Below are 16481 nucleotides of genomic sequence, written 5' to 3'. Positions count from 1 at the left end.
TGTGGGTTCTGTGTCAAGTGACAGAAAACCCATCATGATTTAAAAAGCAAAGGGAAATTTATTGGTTCTTACAGGTGAAAAGTCCAAGGATATAGATGGTTCAGCATATTGAGGATTAGTGCCTAATTTCATCATTAGAATTCAGCCCATGTTTCTCTGCTGCCTTCTGCTAGGTTGATTTCTTTATCAGACTCCAGATGGAATCAGAATTGCTGGCTGAAGGTCTAGTTACACCTCCTCCCATGTATAACCTCAGTGGGGGAAAAAAAAAAAAAAAAAAGGGAACGATCTTCTCCCAAGCTCCAGCAAAAGGTCTCATGGCAACTCAACAGCTCTGACGGGCTCACTGAATATCTCCCAGATTTAATCCTGAGAAAGTCTCTGGTTACCAGTTTTCTTTAGTCTTTCCCCAAGGCACAGATAAAAAGCTTGAATAGGTCGTATCTGTAACTCCCCCTCCAACCCCTTTCACCTCTTCTCACCCTTGTAATCAGGATTCTTTCCTTACCAGTATTCTGAACTTGCTCTTTTTAGGCCACCATCAAATTGCTAGTCATAAAACAATGACCTTTCCCTTCGTTTTCATTCTCTTTGGTTTCTTCCTGCAGCATTGGTTGCTGGCTTATTGTTGGTTTATTATAAAAATTACATATAGTTTATTACCATTTACCCAAGTAGTGCATAAGTATAGTTTTATTGCAAAGCTTCAAACAAAGCAGGAGTATCTTAATCAAAATAAGAAAGTCCTACTTCAGACTTTTCTCAAGCCCTCTTTTTCAGTGGTGACCAACCTGAAAATCCTACAAGTACGATATTCTATGTATATCTATCAATCAATCGATCGATAGATAGCTCCAGATTTATACATATGTGCAAGAATATATATATAGATCCTACATTTGTATTATGCAATGCTTTTCATTTTTCTCTTACATTATTTGGAATCATAATATACATAAATCATAATATATAAATATATATATTTCTATGATTTACTTGTAAATTTAACAGTATGACTTGGGAATCTTTCCATGGTAGCAAGCATAGATTTACCTCATTCCGATGGTTGTGTAATAGTCTATAATTTAATTATTTGCTGACTGATCCATTTAGGTTATTAACATTTTGTTGTTGTTATTTCAAGCAAGGCTACGTCACTTTCTCTGTATATATTAAAATTATTTTCCCTTTGTTTGGATCCTGTGACACTATGTACTTTATGTTTATGTTTGATCATTTGTTTTATTTTCACTGTCTTCTTACACAAATCACCTAAATATGGACATTTCTCAAATTTCTGTTGCTGGTTTTCTCATTCCTTTTACATTGAATGATCACATCCATTTTCAACTCTTTATTACCATTTTCCTACGCAGTTCTCCAGTTAAGTCTTTACTCTGGATTTAATTCCTGAAGGCTAGGAATGAATTTTCATATGCCTCCTGGTCATTTCCATATGAATATATCTTGCAGGCAGCACGTCCAAAACTAAACTCTTTACTTTCTCCTTCAAACTAACTTCTCGTGTCACACTGATTACGGATAAGAAGGAATAATTGGGATTACAGTGAACAGATTTTTCAGAGGCTTCCAGCCTTATCAAACCAGCCCAGGCACAAGTTATGCAAGATGAAAATACATTTTTACAATGATGATAAAGAAAACCTTAAAAAAAAGCATCAAATAGAGAAAATAACTAAGGTTGTGAGATATCAAAAATTATTTGTCAGAGCCTTGTATTCTTTGAAAAATTATGGTGGTTAAAATCCAGCCATCAAAAGGGGCCCAATCAGATATCTCTGGTTATGGTTCAAGTCATTGTAGATGGTGTGAGCAGACACTGTGCCCCATACAATTGGTCAGTTGGTCAACAATCCAGATTAACCTTGGCTGGTCTGAAAAAATAGCCTTTCTTTTCTGAGTCTTGTAATATTATTGTAAAAAGTGTTGACATTCAGTTGGTAAGTACAAAGATGGCCATGCCATTGGTTAAAATTCAATACTTCCATTCAGGTCAGTAAATACTCCAGTCTTGTCACCTGCCTCCTCAATCCTGCCTTGTACTTCCACAGATCTCCCCGGCTTTATCTAAAAGGGTTTATGCCTGGGACGACTGAAAGGCCAGGAAAGTAGGGGCACTTAGGAGCTTGCTTTAGTACTACAGGCACCCAATTCTCCTTAGTTAGCAGTACAGGTTGTTAAATATTTTGAATATCATCTGTCTAGAACTTGGAAAATTATTTTTAAAATGTGAGTAAGTATAGGGAAGATGAAGGAGCAAATTTAAATTCAAGGTATTAATACATTTTAATCCACTTAAGTATAATAGGAAGTTTTATAATCATTGTGATCATCTGTATGAGTTCTTCGAAGTGTTTAAATATATCTAATGTATTAGCTTTGTGATTTCAATTAAATGAGAATTTTGATTAAGTAAATTTGAAATCATTACTGAAATGGTTGAATTACTTTGTTAAGTTATAGCTTTTGATTTATTAGTTGTATAATAATCTTTGCTTTTAATAAAATTGTAAAATCAATAAACTGAGCAAATACAACGTACAAACAACAGGGATTATCCCTGTTTCAGAAGGACTCTTCTTAAATAAGTAAAATAATGCTATCAACACCTGTAACAACCCATTCTTGTCCAACCCTCAGGCTCCTTTTTCCAATCTGCAAATATATATTAGAACTTTCCATGTGTCAAGTAACATACAAGGCCCTGTGGACTTTATCTTGTTCATCTTTATCGCCATCTTATTCATCAGGTTGGAATGCAAGGTGCTTCGTTAGCCACAGCCACTGCTTAGGGCAGCAGGCTGTAGCTGCAAACTGCAATCAGCAGGTGCAATATTGGATTTCTTTTTTCTTCCTTTCGTTTCACACATGTTTTGAACTAAGGCATTTTTCTACTAAAGGTGTTTTTTAGATTTAGGTCTGTGCTCCAAATATAAGAGTTTGGTTTGTTGACCACAAAATAGACAGGTCTGAAGCAGAAAGGGGTCCTTAGTGTATTGTGACCCTTGTCTTCTTTCCACCAACTGGCTGCTCGAGAGAAATGGGTACCTATGAGAGACAGACTAGCACAGCCAGGTTTGGAGCCAGATGGACGGGTCGTTCCCAGTTGTGCTTCTCTCTGGCTGTATGAGCTTGGGCATGATTAACCTCTTTTAGTTTCATAGGGTGGTTAAGAGGACTAAGTGAGATCACACACACACACATACACACACAGAAATTAGCACATCCTAAATTCTCTATGAGCATGACCCCTTGCTATTACATATTCTATCTTGTGTTTCTTATATGCTCCAAGTTACGGTTCTTTTTCTTCCCCTTTCTCTAAGTAAAACATGCTACTTCTTTGATCATTTAGGTGTATATCTTAACCTAAAGTTTCTAGAGAAATTAATCATTATAGTCTGCAATGTGAACTTTTAGTGAATTGTAAGCTGCGTGTTTGAGCAAACCCACGTACCATGAAAATCTTTGTATAACAAAATGACTATAAAGCCATGGCTTTAATTTATGCATTTTAATAAGCATTGACTAACACAACAATTTCAAGGCAGTTAAAATATTTGAGCTCTTAAGATCTTTATAACACAATTAGAACTGTATCATTGTTATAATTTTTTTTTTAATTTTTATTTATTTATTTATTTTTGGCTGTGTTGGCTCTTCGTTTCTGTGCGAGGGCTTTCTCTAGTTGCGGTAAGTGGGGGCCACTCCTCATCGCGGTGCGCTGGCCTCTCCCTATCGCGGCCTCTCCCGTTGCGGAGCACAGGCTCCAGACGCGCAGGCTCAGTAATTGTGACTCACGGGGCTAGTTGCTCCGCAGCATGTGGGATCTTCCCAGACCAGGGCTTGAACCCGTGTCCTCTGCATTGGCAGGCGGATTCTTAACCACTGCGCCACCAGGGAAGCCCTCATTGTTATAATTTTGATGAAACTTTTAAGCTGTGTTATACAGTTATAAGAGTACCTTTCTCCCATATGACATTTAAAGAAGTTCAAAGCAAAGAAATATATTAGAAAAATCAATGTCCTGCGCCTTTTAAAAGACCAAATTTCACTGTGACAGTATTGTGTTTTACATTCCTTCAATGCATTTGGTAGTTTTATAGAAATACAGGTTTATATACCCTTTGTAATAATTCTTTCTGCATTCATTATTAAGAATTTACAAGATTACAAACTCATTTCATCAATATTAGCCTCCAAAAGTGATATTTTTATTTAAAAGGCAGTAAATAATTTGCACTAAAGTGTGAGGGACTGTCTGATTTACTCTTAGGAATTACCTGTTTATTAAAAGCAAATGTGGTAATAATTTGAGAGACTTCTGATTCGAAGGGAAAGAACTACTGTGTACCAGGAGGGTTCAGTGCTTGACGTGTGTCATCATGTTAAATCCTCATAATAACATTTTTAGGTGGATGTCATCATCTCCCTTTACAGACATAAAACTAATACTCAGAGTGATTATCCACCCAAGTTCACTCATTCAGCAGCAGGGAGAAGCTGATGGAATCCAGGTTTTCCTGACTGGTATTTCTCCACTGTTTCACACTGCTTCCTAATTACCCCTTTCTGATAGAAATCTTTCTCAGTGGAGTAATTACCAGATGGTTTTCCTTGTCAGATGAAATGGTATTCTCTCAGAGGTGGATTCTTGGGGATCCATCTTTTTATAATTGTTTGAACTATTTCAGGGACATGGTTTGGTGTCTTTGTAATATCTGCAGATGCCTGTATTAGGTTCTTAGATATGTATACTAACTTCTTAATTATGCTCACATTTTCATGAGTCTTGAAACTGAGATACTCCTGTTCCCATGGTCATCTCTGTTCCCAAGCCATGGACACAGATCATGTGAGCCTCATTCCTCTGGAAAAGCATCAACTACAGAAGCCAGAAACTCAGGACTGATTCTCGACATTTCTTTCTCTCTCACCTTCCATAGAGGATAGTCTATCACCAAGTTCTGTTGATTCTACCTCCTAAAAAGCTATGGAATCTATTCACTTCTTTCATCTTCCCAACCAACATTACTATTCAAGCTACCACCACCCCTCACCTTAATAGCTGCAACTGGATTTGTTCAAAGTGGTCCTACCACATCCTTTCTTGCCCCCCTCTATCCATTCTTCATGATGCAGCTGGAGTGATCTTTGAAAACATGAATCCTGGGGCCAGGATATCATGCTTATCATTGCTTTTAAGCTAAAGACAAATAGTAGTTTTTGGTGAGAGGTAGATCTGAATATGGCATCTTCACTGATGTGGTGATATAGAAAGGAGTAGTATCTTCCATGCCTTTTCTCATAGCTTGACATTACGAAAATTTACTGTGTCCGGCTGTGGAGATAAAAATGCATAATTTTGAAGAAAAATATGATATAGTAAAACTCAAACCAGATGAGGCAGATGAGGACTAATAGTCCTTAGAAAAAATGAAAAGTTGTCAAGACTTTCCACCACACTCCTCACCAAAAAAGCAACAGAACTAGATGATTTTATCATTCTATAGTCTCTAAAGAACAGATAACTGCATTTACTTAAGCAGTTTCAGAGAATAGAGAGAAAAATTTTCTAAGTTATTTTTATGAAGTGAGTATAATATTGACACCAAATTTTAAAAATGCTATTATACTTGAACTTGTAATAGCCATTCACCATGCCCAAGAACTCTAGTCTATTTTTGTGGAAATCATCTCAAAGATCCTAAACAAAATATGAGTAAATAGAACTAAGCAGCATATGAACAGACTAATATGATACACATAAGTATACTTACACACTTTTATATGTATGAACACAATGATATTTAATATTAGGAAATCCATTAATATATTCATTACGTTAATTGGTCTCAGGAAAAAAACCCACAGAGTCACGTCTGCATGTGCTAAAGTCATCTGATAAAATTTAACATTGACTCATTAAAAAAAAAAACTTATAACTAAATAGAAACTTCTGTAATGTGACAAGGAACTAGACACATTCTCATTGAAGCCAAGGACAAAAAAATTGTATTATCTCTACTATTATTCTTTATTGTTCTAGTAGTCTTAGCCAAGGCAATTATACAAGAGGAAGAAATGGGTTAGTATAACTTCATCGGAGAGAGACAATTTACAATTGTTTTCAGGAGGACAATGTATAATTGTTTATAAATGTTTTCAGATGATAAAATTACATACTTTGGTAATTGAAGAGAACCTACTGAAAAGCTACAGAAAGAATAAGAGAATTAATAAAGATGGCAGTTTGTAAATTGATACATAATATCAACAATTTTCTTAATACAAGTAACAATCTGCTAGAAGAGATAAAAGAGGAAAAGTTTCCATTTACAATAATAACAACAACAAAGAATTAAACACTTAGGAAAAAATTCAAAAAGCAATGTTCAGTATCTAGTAATAGGAAATATGTATTGAGCACTTACTACTGCTGCACACACTTTGTGCCTTGAGGAGCTTCTCACTGAATTCTCATTACAACTCTCTGAAGTAGGAGTTATTATTATTTCTGTTTTACTCATGAGAAAAAGGAGGTACAGAGTGTTTGTGTAACTTGCTCAAGATCTTATAAGTTTAAGAACATACACTTTTAATTCACAGAATACAATTCCTTCTGGGCAGTGTAATACTCACTGAGGAACATTTTTTTAAAAAAACTGGAAAAGAAAACCCACCATGAAAATTTATATTGCTCTTGGTCTGAAGACTCAATATTTTGAAGACATCAAGTCTCCCTATTTAATTAATGAATATAATGTACTATCAATACAAATACAAAGAAGAAAATTTAAGTTAGATAAACTGGATTTTATATTGCCAGGTATATTCCAAAAAAGAATATAAAAAATAATAAGGTAATAAGGGAGGAATGGTACCCTATATTAAAATATATTATAAAATTATATTCATTTAAATAATTGTGTGTTGGCACCTGAGTAAACAGACACATTGTTGGAACAATATGAGGAATCTAGAAATCCAAATATAAGTGAAAATTTTATTTTTGAAAATGGTGTTATTTCAGATCAATGGAAAAATACATTCCTTAATAAACTGTGTTAGGACAAATAGGCTGTATCCTCACTTAACTGCTTGAACTCAAATAAATTCTAAATGGACTAAAGATTTAAAAGTAAAAAATTAAAACTATGAAACTAGTAGAAGAAAAGTGAGAAACTTTTTAAAAATTTAATTTTAGTGTGTGTGGGGGGAGGCAGGGGGGTGGTGGCTTTCCAAGCAAACATGAAACACGAAAGCCATGAAAGAAAAGGCTGATAAATGTGCTTCCATATATATTTTAAATATAAACAAAATCAAAGCACAGATTTCAAATAGGAGAAATACTTGGAAGCACATACTAGAAAGAGGGCTTATTTCCTTAATCTATTAAGAAATTTGTGAACCAATATGGAAAAAGCCAACAACTCCAGTAGCAACATGGATAAAAGCATGAAAAAGGAAGACTTGCTTTCTAGCACATAATCTTTCTGTAGTTTAAAATTTCATATATATAATATAAAACTTTTGAACAAAAAAGTAGAATATCATTACCCTGTGATAAACCACCTGCATATATATCTTCTGAGATATTTTCTATAAATATATTTTTTACAAAACATTGAATTGTATTTTATAATCATTCATTTTGTTATCTTACATGTTATCAATATCTTTGGATGTCACGAAATGTTCTATGACGCAATTGAATGGCAAAATCATTTTTCCTGTTGTACACATTTGTTTCCAGTATTTTGTTATTATGAGCATTCCTTAAATAAGAATCCTTATCCACATCCCATATGATATTAATTAATTCTTTATGTCAAACAACTTCCCCGAAATAGAATTGCTAGGTTAAAATGCATATGTATTTTTTAATCTTTAAATAATAATTTTGAACATTTTTAGATTGTTCTAATTTATACATTCTCAGACAGTATTTTGGAGTAGTTGTTTCATTGATTTCTTGTCAAAATTGTGGATTACCGTTTTAAGAAATCCTGACTAATAAGATCACTGAAAAATGTATCTTATTATTGTTTTAATATTATATAAATGATTACAATGAGATTGAATCTTATATATACATACAGACTTTTTTTTTTTTTTTTCCTCTTGTGATGTTAGGTATCTACTTAGAGAAAATAAATGCTGTGCCTATTTGGCTAAAATAACTATCTGGACTAGAAACAAATGATCTGATTATTTCAATTTCCATAGTCACTGTAGTAGGTATTCTTGCAATCAGTTTAAGGATAGTGTCACAAACAGTATCTTAACTCTTAAGTAGTGACTATTAGTCAGGGAACCTACATATGCAGATTCACCAAGCAGTCATACAAGAAGAAAAACCTGATGAGTCATCACAAAATTTAGATGGTTCGCCAGTGTTTTTGCTGATGGTAGAGTTTTTCAACCACTTCCTATACGTTTTTCTTATGATTTCTTTCCATATCAAACCTGATAGTTTAAAACTCTCCCTTCAACGGAGCTGGTTTCATTTCCAACAGTCAAGGGAAGACACAAACAGCTCGGTGTTACATAGTCAATTAAACCAAGGTGGAAGAGGGGGAGGGTGGGCACAGTGATAAATGAGCAGTCATTTCAATGTTTTCTTTCTAGAAGAAATCAGAGCCAGATTACACATTATCTCCTCGCCCTGACTTTTAGCAAGATAGATAGCCACGCAAAATTTTCAGGTTCAAATAGTCTCCATCAAAAGGGCGAAAACCCTCATCTTCTGGCCACACTGAACTTTCATCTTTTTAACTGAAGGGATCCGATTTCTCTTACTGAATAAGAAAGAATTTATTCAAATGACTCTCTCAGTGTTAGGTCTTTAACCAAAATAAAGGCAAAAGATGAAAGAAATTAACATCACCGCTTGATGCAGAGCTTTTCAGAGATTGTCCAAAAAGTGCTGTTTCAGATTCTAAAAGCAAAGTGATCGTGTTTACTTGTCATCAGTACTTCGAGTTCCTGTTCAGAATTCCGCATTTTAGGTGTCTGGTCTTACATCGTTGCGTTACTATAATACATCGTTGGCCTTAAAGCTGAGGCAACAATAAATTACATTAAAAGCATACACTGTTAGGAAAATAAATCCTTTTGATTGTATTTCAAGTTACAAAATTACCTATTTATCTTTGCCGGTCGATATTTAGTACAAACTTCTTTGTTTTGAGAAGGTTTTAATGTAGCACTTCATATATTAATGACAGAAATAAATTCTAAGAAATAAATTAAGATTAGAAATAGAGAATGAATGAATTGGTTTGTTTTTTCTCGTTAGGTGTATTAACTGTAAAAGCAAACGCTGTAGGCTTTTGCAGAATCGGCGACACCAGGGTCTAAGTTATCTTCAATTAGGGACCAGTGAGTACATTAGGTTGCATTCCATATTAGGTGGAATTAAATTTCGGGTTCAAATCGTTTGTCAGCGCTCTAAAAACCCCAAACGACCTTTCTGATATATGACCCGGATGCTGCCAGACCAAACAATTTTTACCAAAGTGGGCCCTCCAGTGTGGGCTTAGAACTGGGTCACCTGCAGGGCAGATCTCAGCTTTGGTGACCTTCCCGGAACCTGGGGAGAAGGTTCCGCCGCAGAGGGAGCGGAAATCTCCCTTGAAAGGGCCTGACGGCTGCAGCCCAAATCCCTCCAACCGGGAGAGGGTATCCGGGCGGGCTGGGGCGGGTAGCTGGCCGCGGCACATCCGCAGGTGGAGATGCGCATCTCCGCGGAGGTGCGCGCAGCTCTGGGTAGGGAGCAGCTGGGAGGATCCCGCTTTCCGCCCCAGCACTGCCCGGGGTCAGAGGGATTGTCCTCTCTATCACTGCCCAGTCAATTTGTCAAGGACCCGCATCGGATAAATAGCTGTCTCCCCCAGACCTGTATAGTGACTAATCCAAATAAATCGCAGTCACTTTTTCTGAGCGCTTCAAGCGGGCAGCCGGGCTTTAAAGGCTCTGCCTCCCAGACCGCGGCCACTGCGCACACCTCAGCGCCCCTGGCCCGCCCGGGAGCGGCAGCCTCCTCTCCCGCGACTTGGGACCAATGAGAGCGGTGGCAGCCCAGCCCCAGCACGCTGGCATGATCTAACGGCTGGAGTTGCCCTTTGGGGTCCCCGGGGTGAAAAGCAACGGTGAAGCCTCTCATCCTCCTGTGGACTTGTCTGGAATTTTACCCCCCTGGCCTGGTTTGAAGATCTCTCCTCTGGGACCTTCTTTACTCCCCACCTTTCTACCTCTTCCGCTGCTGCTCTAAGCCTCAGAAATTCGAAATATCTTCCGCATCTCGTTTGAAGCTTTTGGGCCAGTCAATCAGGATCTTTACCGGTTTCCTCCGAGATTTTTAAAGCTTTGATCCCCAAACTTACAGCTCCATCTCCCCCACTTCCATCCTTTTTCCTCTGGGATCCCTCTGGATGCCTGCTCAAAGTACCTGCTGGCGCCAGAGGAAATTCACTTGTAACAGATACTCAGCGGGTGTAAAACCAACACTCTGCTTCCGGGGTCATTTTCCTCCCCACCTTCTGCCCCATCAACTTGTCGCTTAGCCAGCGCCAACACCAGGAATTATTGTGAATCCTGAGTGCAGGGCTGGACAATTTGGAACCACTTTAATAGACCCGATGATTGCTATTTAACACGTTGTCTCCGGGACTCTGCTTTGTGCAGCCCTAGATTCTTGGCATCTGTGAAATGAACATGAGGCCCAGGATTGGTCCACAGGTAGCTTTTATAAAGGGATCCAGCAAGTCTTAAAGCTTCAAAATATGTAAAGTAAAAGTGAACTATTCCATTTGCTTCCAAAACCCTTACTGGAAAAAAAAAAATGCTGGGGAAAGCAGAAAATCTCACTCATTTTATTTTGGTGTTAAACTAGAAAGATTTAGGCAACATAATTTTACAATGGATTTATTCCCAGATATTATTTACATTTCATGTATAAGGTGAATCATTGATGAAGATATCGATGTTTTATGGATGTTTACCACCAGGAGGTTGAAAGACAGACTTTCTTTTCCTAAACATTTGTAAGAGCATCAGGTGTGTTTTATTTGAACAAATAAAATCATTATTATATCATTTCTTTTCACAAAAGCAAAACCTAATAGTCCGATAATGTTTTGTGACTGTTATAACATTTTGCTTTTCAGTTCTACCTAATATCTCATTTATTTTTCAAATTTTACTCTTTATAAATCATTTGCCATGCCCATGATCATTATGTAAAGCTCTTGAGCTTTATAAAACACTGGAAAACTATGTGCTGTGTTTATATTTCTAAACATTTAAGTTTGTTGGAGAAATGGCAGATACTTTTAGGTAATTTTATTTGAAAATTCATCTGAAAATTGTTGTCTTTCAAAGATCTTTGTCTGGGTTTGTTTTCTGCTTGGCCCTGCCTCTGTGCTGCTGAGCAGAGCTTCAGGTCTTCAGTAAATGTTCACAGAACTCATTTTGGTTGATAGCTAAAGAGGAAAGCCTGTCCAAAGGCCCTCACTTCAATTTCCCTGTCACCTAAAACACCTTGAGATTAGCTCAGCTGTCATGGGGTGCAATTTTCAGTCAAGATCTGTGACGCTTCATAGTTTACTTTCTACTGTGGCATCACTCCTATGGTCATGAACTTCTGGAATGCTGTTGAGCAGAGATTTTCCCGTTTCATAAATCATTTTTGGAGATCTCGCCTGATTTGTTAGTCAGAGACGGAGTTTAAACAGTGGTCAAAGATAAGGTACAGATCTACACTGGGAGTTCATTAAGATCTTCCTGTGGGAAAAGATCTGCCATATTTCAGAGATTTGGAGTTTTTCATGGAGCCAAAAGTGACATACGATTTTTGTTACCTGAGGTATTTCTCATTTACAAGGTTTTCCAGTTTGTGTCTCTGCCAAAAAGAAATGGCAGAATATATCAGTGTATGAAATTTGTAATTTAAAGACAACATCTTCTAGGTTCTAGAAAAGCTAGGTTAATTTTACGAATACCAAGGCAGACATATGAAATACTCCACAAATTAGAGCTAGATGTCAATGTTATAATTGCTGTTTCTTGAACCTTTTAGAGAGCATGAGGGAGGGACAAGGAGTAGGAGGGAGTTTCTCAGGATTTTACCAAATTAGATTTTTGAGTTGTCCATTATGGAATTTATTTGACAATTAAACTGTACAAGGTCAGTTAACCAACTGAATTTTCTTTTCTCACTCCAGAGTATGTCGGTGGGTGACAGAGCATAACAGTGTTATTTCAGATATTATTAACTTATCCTGAAAATAAGTCATTTTTGGACACCACTCAAGGTAAATGATTAGCTTCAGGTTAACGCTGACAAATATGAGAACAAAGCCTCATTTGGGTTAAGTTGAAGCAAATTATTCTCCTAGTAGAACAGGAAAATGACAACAAAAAAGGAATGAATAAAAGATTAAGACAAAAAAAATAATGCCAGTTTGATCATGGTATCACTTTTGATTTTTATCTTTTGACACAATTTTTTTTTTTTTTTTCGGTACGCGGGCCTCTCACTGTTGTGGCCTCTCCCGTTGCGGAGCACAAGCTGCAGACGCGCAGTCTCAGCGGCCATGGCTCACGGGCCCAGCCACTCCGCGGCATGTGGGAACTTCCCGGACTCGGGGCACGAACCCGTGTCCCCTGCATCGGCAGGCAGACTCTCAACCACTGCGCCACCAGGGAAACCCTTGACACAATTTTTTTTAAAGTCTGTCATACTTTATAACTTTATCAGATTTTTTTAAGAAGGGAGATTTAAAAAACTCCTTAAAATAGTTTTGAAATACAATAATTATCTTTTCAAAAAAATAGAGTTGACAGTAATTTTCTAGTGAATTTGATAGAATTTGTTTAGAAAAACAAGTAGACGATTGTGCCTCCAAATAACAAATCTAAGCCCAGATAATTACCCAAAACCCCCATCTGCTTAAAAAAAAAAAAAAAAAACAATTTTATTGAGATATAATTCACATACCATACAGCACAAAGTGTACCATTCAAGGTTTTTCAGTATAGTCACAGGATTGTGCAAACATTACTACAATCTAATTCAAAATATTCCCCTCCTCACTACAGACAAACCCCCAACAATTAGCAGTCACTTCCATTCCCTCCTTCTCACCCCAGCTCAAGGCAGTCACTAAGCTACTTTTCTTTATGGATTTGCCTATTCTGGAAATTCCATATAAATGGAATCATATGATATGTGGTCTTTTGTGACTAGATTCTTTCACTTAGCATAATGTTTTTGAAATTCATCCACATTGTAGCATGTATCAGTACTTCATCCACTTTTATGGTTGAATAATATGCCACTGAATAGATATACTACATTTTACTTATCCATTTATCAGTTAATGAGCATTAGATTTTATATTTTTTGACTATGGTGAATAATGCTGCTATGGACACTTGTGTATAAGATTTTTTTAAAATTTTATTATTATTTATTTTTTCAGTGTATTTTTGGCTACGTTGGGTCTTTGCTGCTGTGCGCGGGCTTTCCCTAGTTGCAGTGAGCGGGGGCTACTCTTCGTTGCGGTGCGCTGGCTTCTCATTGCGGTGGCTTCTCTTTTGCAGAGCATGGGCTCCAGGCGCCCGGGCTTCAGGAGTTGTGGCTTGCGGGCTCTGGAGCGCAGGCTCAGTAGTTGTGGTGCACGGGCTTAGTTGCTCTGTGGCATGTGGGATCTTCCTGGACCAGAGCTTGAACCCGTGTCCCTGAATTGGCAGGCGGATTCTTAACCGCTGTGCCACCAGGGAAGCCCTGTGTATAAGTTTTTGTGCTCCACTCTGCTTTGATTGTATATAGTGTCAAGCACTGCTTGATCTGTATGTTCATGTGATAGATAGATGGAAATTTGCTTTCTATCTTGAAAGAAATAGAAATCTAACCCCATTTTTTACTGTCCATTTACCAGATTGTGAATTGTTTTCCATGACATATTCATACAATTTATCTCTAAGAAGCACTGTAGGAGTAAAGAGTTATTTAATTTGTCTATTCATTTGAACCAGGTAGAAAAAAGGGCACTGGAAAACAGAAAAAAAAATTGTTTTTTGTTTTCAGATAGTCTAATTAATAAAGTTATCCAAAAGAAACTATACGCAGCTATTAGGATCTAGCTATATTTGCTTGTGGACCTTCCATCGGGTGCAATTTAGTTGATTTTGTTGTTGTTGATTGTGCTAACCCTAAAGTCTTGTATGCTTGCTTACTTACTATTGTAATTCTCATATTCCCACAGAATATTCATTTTACACTTTAGTTTTCTCCTTCCATTGGGTAAACAGAGCCTCTTTAGCCTTTTTTGGTTTGGTTTTATCAGTGAGCACTTGATTTCTATGACAGCAGGCTCATTTGCATTTTTAAGGGGCTGGGTAGAATACTTATGGTGTTCTGCCTTGCAACTGTGATGAATCTGGCTCCAACGTGTATTTTAAAATATTCATTGTTTGCAAAGTAGAACTCCAAGAAGAACAGATGGCATGATATTAGATTGAATGGACAGCAGTTAGCACTTGTACATGTTCTCTGTAAAAAAGTGTCGTCCAACAGATATTTATTGATTACCTCTCAACACAGTGCTGATATGGTTGATGCGGATGAGTTTCTTCTATTTGCTTTTTATGTAACTAAGAATTTACATTCTTCCCACTAAAATAGATAAAGTACTGCTCAAGACTGGGCCACTCTTTGATTGTGGCCTCAGTTGCGAGAGACTAACTTGCATAATGTGTTTAATTATAACATCCAAACATGAGTATTAAAATCTTTTTGTTTTAGGATATTATTTATTACATAGATTTATTACATAGATCCACGTAGCACCTGCTGGAATACCTGAAACCTTTTTGGAACCAAACATTTCATGGAACCAAATTTGTAACACACAACAGTTTACTAGCTTTGAAATTCAGTTGATTCTGTTAAGAAACCATGTAACTAACCTAATTCCAACTGAATTAAGGTTTACATTGTGTAAAGTCAGTTACAGTATAGAGCTGGTGGTTGTTACTATGTAGTTAATAATAGTTAATCATTGTAGATAACTCTGAAAAAGAAAATCCCCTTTGGTAGCATCTGCAACACTTTTGCAAAAATCTCAATGTATATGAGGTTTCAAAGGAAATAAAGTAGATCTCATTCAATTTGCAAGAAGGCTTTTAAAGAGGTAGATTCTAGTTATTGAGACTCAGCAGTGGCAGTAGGGATAAAATCATAATTCCCCCCAAAATGTCATTAACTCTTTTATAACCTAAAACACGGGCTTTCCTGAGCTATGTGAGGTTTAGAGTTAATGCAATGAGATTCAACAGGACTTCGGTGCTTTCCAATTCCCTTTCTCTCCTGTGTCATTTTGATTAAACGCATTTATGTTTTAAATCCAGACACAAGCTATATCCTTTATTTTAAGGTCTCTTTTTAAAAATATGTATAGGCAAGAAGTGGCTTTGGAATTGGGTGAGATTAGTGGTCTGAGAATGGGGTTTTAGACGTGGCAGCATGAACTCCTGGGGTATGAAGTTCAGATGAAGACACTCCATTCCGTTAACTTCTAATTGGTCAAAACTTTTGACTCCCTTTTCCTGCTCTAGCATTTCAAAAGAGATCCTGCACAGTCAACATCCCCCTGAGCTTTGGAAAGTTTGTTTCCAAGTGTACTGCCCAGGACAAAACATGTTTGGGTGCTAAATAGTGTAGGAAGGTGATTCAGTGCAGTGAAAAATGTTAATTTGATGAGCCTGGGTATCCCAGGCCTAGGATTCTTCATTACAGAATGATTCTCCGATAATCTTCTTTGCAAGAAAAGAAATGAGACCTGACTTCCTGTCATGGATATGCACAAACTTAGTCTTTCTTGTAGCTTTATATGTTTATCTTCTTAAGTATACAGAGATTTATAACTCCATGGTATTTACTTATTGCAGGACAGGTGGCCTCCTGACAAGTTGTCTTCAGAATAGGATACAGTAATTAATCTTACTATAGATATATTGATATTAGTACCATACAAATCACTCTCTAAAACCATTGTATAGACTGTCTACTGACTTCCAATTAAACTTAAAAGACACAAAGATAAGTGAATAAATAAGAGAATGAATGATGTAGTGAATACAGGGTAAAATATAGGCATCTGTTTTCTATATAAGAGGGAAGGAGATAGTTAGCATGGTCTTTGGCAATCTAGTTAAGTAATTTGCATTTTATTCCAAGGATACTTATCATCTTCTCTCTCTCTCTTTCTCTCTCTCTCTCTTCTTGCACTATGTTAGTTACTATTATTATCTGGATAGTTAAAAAACTTGGCTACTATACTGTACAGGTCAGCAAGAGAATGAGAAATTGGAAAATTAGCATGTATCTCATTGGGAATTTCAAAATGCTTATATAAGTCTTTTAAAGATACTCTATTGATGGACGGGGGCTG

At 36.7% G+C, this 16481-nt stretch overlaps 1 long non-coding RNA gene across 1 annotated transcript in view; it reads left to right on the top strand.

The window, feature by feature from the left end:
• Positions 1-16481, top strand: part of LOC132593342 (uncharacterized) — a 74616-nt gene that overhangs the window by 56501 nt on the left and 1634 nt on the right. The gene's annotated exons all lie outside the window — the stretch shown is intronic.

The sequence above is a fragment of the Globicephala melas genome, chromosome 14, assembly GCF_963455315.2.
Source record: "Globicephala melas chromosome 14, mGloMel1.2, whole genome shotgun sequence".
Taxonomy (NCBI): Eukaryota; Metazoa; Chordata; class Mammalia; order Artiodactyla; family Delphinidae; genus Globicephala; species Globicephala melas.
The sequence above is the reverse complement of the archived record's forward strand: the minus strand, read 5'-3'. Positions and strand labels throughout refer to the sequence as shown.